Source organism: Hipposideros armiger, unplaced genomic scaffold, assembly GCF_001890085.2.
Source record: "Hipposideros armiger isolate ML-2016 unplaced genomic scaffold, ASM189008v1 scaffold_79, whole genome shotgun sequence".
Classification (NCBI taxonomy): Eukaryota; Metazoa; Chordata; class Mammalia; order Chiroptera; family Hipposideridae; genus Hipposideros; species Hipposideros armiger.
In genome coordinates this window covers 991,944-997,211 of record NW_017731429.1, presented here as the reverse complement: position 1 = coordinate 997,211, position 5,268 = coordinate 991,944, and the positions used below count along the sequence as shown (strand labels likewise).

The following is a 5,268-nucleotide window of genomic DNA, read 5'->3' as shown; positions in this document are numbered from 1 at the left end:
CCCCTCAAAACATTAATAAACTTTTGGATTTGGCAGAAAATAATTGATAAGGTTTATACTGTTAAATAAATCATGCCCTTACATTGACTTGAAAATCTGTGTAAGTAACTGTATCATGTGATCTTTGGAAAGTTTCTAACACTTTCTAAAACCCCAAGAATAAGGTTATAAGATAATTAGTCTTTAAAAAATTGCAATAATAATAAATTCCTATTACAGCATATTTCTTTATATTCCATGATTTGTTTGGTTGAGTTGTGGAAACATAAAATACTTATAATAAGGTAACACCTGTGTTCCTACTGTAACTGAATCATTGAGTAATTGTTCTTTAATTTTTACATTCAGTAACTTAAGTCCTTTGTGGATTTTATGTTAGAGGAAAAACTACTTCCAGCCTTCTCAGGCAGAAGGTTTCTGATGCCTGTTTCAGAAATACCCATATTATATATGCTTAGTAGGTTTTCTAATGTTTTTAAAGCTAAGCTTCAATTAAAAAGATCATTTTATGTATGATTCTTGATGTATATATATTTTTTCCTATAAAGTACCATTTAGCAATTGACCAACTTTGTTCAGATACTTTCTTATAATTTTTATATGCTACTACTCCCTTTCTTAGAAATATATTGTTTTTAAAAGGAAAAAAAAAACATCTTCCTAACATCTCCTAATTTTTTTTCTCTTTAAAAACCCAAGCAGCTAACTGACCATTTGTAATGTGTGAGACACTGTGTAGATTCTTACTGTCAAAGTACATACTTTAGTAAATGAAAAATTACGTACACATGTAATTAAAAATATGAACTATTTACTTAGTAAGTTCTGTAAGAACAAATTGTCACAAGTTGTAGAAGCAAAGAGGGAGACATTTGTTGAATATCTATTGTATGTTAAATAATGATAATAGTAATAATTGTAAAAACAGTTAACATTTTCTGAGTACTTTCTATGTGCCGTGCATGGTGCTGGGGAATATCTTATGTAATCCTCATAACAACTATACGAGATAGGTAATGTTATTCCCATTTTATATTGGGTTGTTGGAAAAGTCATGATGCATTTTTGCAATGAAAAACATAAAAAAATATGTCATGACTTCTGACAACCCAATAGATAAGGAAACAGAATATAGAGGATTCTTGCATAGTGAGCAGTGTTGGATCCAGGGAATGTCTGGATGAACATGACTGACTAATTAATTGGAAGGAGAGATACCTGTTAGTTTGCTGTTGTAGTAGCCTGAATGATGAGAGATGGTGAGTGACCTAACTAAGGCCGGAGACAGGAGGTTGGAGAGGAATTTGAGAGGTTAATTGCATATGGAAAAATTTAAGGGAATGATTTAATATATGGGGTAATGGAGAATGAGAAGCCAAGGATGTCTCCACGTGTCTTCCTGAGGGTGGGGGAGAGAGATAATGACCTTGATTTTGGACATGTTAACTATGAGGTGCCGTGAGACATTTAGATAGAACATGGACTGAGATGGGCAATTTATATTCGTAATAACTGAAATGACCAACTAGAAATTTCAAACAAACATTCCAAATTTGAATTTCAGGAGGATACTTGGAAAATTCTACTCATGGAGTCCTGGCTTTGGTGCCGCTTTGCCAGCATCTTATGTAGCCATTCTAATTGAAAGAAAAAGCAGGTAAATTTTTACATGTCTATATATTTAATAGAACTGATTTACTGTCCCCCATGCCAACTACAACATGTTTTTCCCTTATTGTTTATTGTAGTCAAGGTATGAGAAATATTTTCACATGTTTTTTAGTCTTGCAAATATTTGATGGAAAATTTAATTATATACTAATATTATTTTTTATGCTTATTAAGCTTAAGAAATCTAAAGATTGACATTATAGAACAATAATACCCATTAGACTTCATTTACTAAAATATTGGAGTTCTCTTATGTGCCTGACTAAAACATGGCATACACAAATTCTAATCCGATCTCCATAACCACAGTCCATTATCACGCTTAAAGTAGTGAACAATAGTTTTATTAAAGAAATTTTATTAAGTTTATTGGGGTGACATTAGTTAATAAAATATAGATTTCAAGTGTACAATTCTATAATACATCATCTGTATATTGCATGGTGTGTTCACCATCCAAAGTCAAATCTAACAATAGTTCATATTATCATCTAGATCTATAATTTGCTTCAGGCTCATTGAGTGACCTCTGTTAAGTCAATTATTGTTTTTAAGGCATCTTCTCATTTAAAAATATATTTTCATCTTTATTCAACCTGAAAATGTTCTATGTGAAATTATAAGATTTCTGTAAAATGCTACAAATAGTAATGTAAATTGTTTTGTTTAGTCAGGTAAACAGTTGAAGATAAAGCTTTTGTATAAAAGAATTTTTGTCATTCCATGAATAATTATTGCTTACAACTGCATTGATTCCATCTTTATCCTGGATAATTAAGATGGGGTCATGTATTAATAAAGTTGCAGTCATCTTTCAGTTTATTAAAATGTTTATTATAACCATTGATCCCCTTGTAAGAATTTAGATAGATCTTATCAGGTAATCAATTATTTACTTAAACTACCTGAAGCCACTTTTAATGTATTCTTATAAATGTAGTAGTATCTAAATTTTGTGGTTCACTGTTTGATTATATCATAACTCTTTTGAATTATGAAAATTGTTAAAATCAAAGGACTGGTAGATATTATTACAACAGCATCAAGTCAGTATTGCTAGAAACTTAGGTTACTCCATTTGAGAAGACAGTATGGAATAGTAACCAGTATAGATTTTGGAGCTGGACTACTGGCTTAGGACACTGCTACTTACTGTGTGACTCTATGGTTTACTCTTTACCTGAAAATGGATGGTGAAAATCTACTCACACAGTTGTTCAGAGAATTAAATGAGTTAATATATGTAAAAGTGCATATAACAGTGCCTGGCACATAGTATTGTTAAGTATTATTACTGTTTTTCGCCCATAAGTAATGAGAAAGTTATTCTGATGATTGGAACTTCCTGATCAGCTTAAAAATATGAATATTGGTTTTGGAAAGATGATTTTAAAATATGTTATTCCTACATGAAGCTTTAAAGATGCTTTAAGCCAAGTTTGCCACATTTTATTTATTTTTAGCACTTAAATAATTAGATAGTATTTTTGAATTTATTTGCTTTTTGAAGTTATATTCTTTTCTATTGATGTATTAGTCTAGGTTTTATTTTTATAATGTTAGTTTGAAAAAAATCAAACTGTATTTGAAGACCAACATTTGTTTAAATGCAATAATACCAAAGTAAAGTTGTATTACTGATATTAAAATATAACTTCTTAAGGTTTCTTCTAAGTAAGGCGATAACTTGGATTTGGTTACTAGTTTATTTCCTATTCTCTTTTTACTTTTAATAGTGAACTTTTTTTTTTTTAAAGCTTTCTGCTTTTATTTCCTTTAAGTGAGCTTCTTGCACTGGTGTTTTTGTTTATTGATACTAGGTATTCGCAAAAAAGTTTGTATCTGTTATAGATTATGACCTAGTCTAAATATTAATTGGAATGGTTTTACTATTTTAAAAACCTAATGAAAAATTTCAATCTAGTTTCTTAATAAGTATAATCACATGGTTGCTGAAGAAAAGTTGATCCTTACCTTGATGTGACTGTTATATAGTTGAACACTTTGTGATATGTATTGATTTAGTTCTGTTGTTTATTAGGTGATGCATTTAATACCTGGAAATAGTTCTTTAGTTTTTTGTTGTTGTTGTCGAGAGCTGTGTATGTTTATATATAGCAACCAAAAATCTTGGCTTGGGGTCTAATTAAAAACTTTAAACGTTAAGTGTTTTTAGCATTGCTCAGAAGCTACTGACTTTTCTTTTAAAAGTAGATTTTTAAAATGTTTTTGGTGTTAACCTTAAAAAATGGGAAAGCAAGTCTTTTTACTGCATTTTAAGGAAGTCTGGTCTATGTTTATCTGGAATTGTGCCAAAGTTAACTAATAGTGTTATGTGCTTTGAAAAACTATTTTTTACTTACCACAAATTTTAAATAAATATTTTAATAAATTAAGTATCAAGATCCCTTAATAGATCGTAAGTAATTTACAAAGGTTGAAGTTATTTATATTTTAAAATTATTACATCTAGTGCCCAAATGAAACATATTAATATTATAGTTAATATTTTTACTTTAAGGAAAAGGAATTTAGAACTGTGCCTTCAATTCACAAAGAAAATCAATGACAAGTTGGTGGAGATAGCCAGTAGGCAGCCTGAAATGTATTTAGATTTAGGAGACGCATGGAAGTTATAAAAATAAAATTGGACGTTTCCTTCTTACTGGTGGTCATTGAAGCAGTGGGAGAAGATTAGAGTGTGAAGGCCCAGAATACGATGAGGTCTGAGGTTAGAAGTTGGGAAACAACAGAACTTAAGGAGTCAGTTGTCAATTCAAATGTATATATATGTTCATCCTTTTAAACATAAATATTAGTAATATATTAAAAGACTGGAAGAAACAGAATGTCGAGGATTAGCATTTTTTTCCAAATTAGCAAACAGTGATAGTCCTAATTTTTAAATCTCTAAAGCTTTTATTTAGTAGTGAAACCTTTACTCTGAGATTATACATTTTGGACTCAATTGTATAATCAGTTTTTCAAAAAGCATTTAATGAAGCAAGAACATACAATATGGTTATACACACATACATACAGAGATACACATGGATTTGATGGATACACACACAACACACACACACACACATATACACACACTCTTAAGTAAAGATCTATCTATGTTCATAAGTATGTCTTCATCTATATTGTTTTAACTTTGCTTCCTATTTTTTTCTCCCACTCTCCAACTGATCTATCCATCCATCCATCCATTCATCTATCCCATCCATCCATCCATGCATCCATTCATCCCATCATCCATCCCTCCTATCCATCCATCATTCCCAACCTCCCTCCCTCTGTAGAATTAAGCAAGCTTTTCTAGCTAGTCCCTGACTCCTTGTAAGAGGACAGCTTACTTAAATCTTAATTAAGTCGCATCACTGTGGGGTTCTGAGAAAGCTTTGAAGTTGTTTCCAGGGTTGCTTAAAAAATTTGTGCCGCAAAGAACTGTGATCATAGTAACTCAGCAGGAAGCGTTGGTAACATCTAGTTTATCCCTAGGTGGGCTGTTAAGAACTAGTCTCTCTCTTTTTCTAGGAAGTGCTTTGTTTGTGGTTCAGAAAGAAGTTGTTCCGATGGATTTTGTTTTGT

At 30.8% G+C, this 5,268-nt stretch overlaps 1 protein-coding gene across 6 annotated transcripts in view; it reads left to right on the top strand.

Annotated features, from left to right (window-relative positions):
• TMEM135 (transmembrane protein 135) overlaps positions 1–5,268 on the top strand; it is a 307,887-nt gene that overhangs the window by 24,578 nt on the left and 278,041 nt on the right. The window contains exon 1 of one of the 6 annotated variants that reach the window (XM_019643515.1): positions 1,559–1,657. The exons of the other annotated variants lie outside the window; for them this stretch is intronic. The gene's annotated coding sequence lies outside the window, so the exon portion shown is untranslated. Of the gene's footprint in view, positions 1–1,558; positions 1,658–5,268 lie in introns of those variants that run through there. 6 annotated transcript variants of the gene reach the window in all.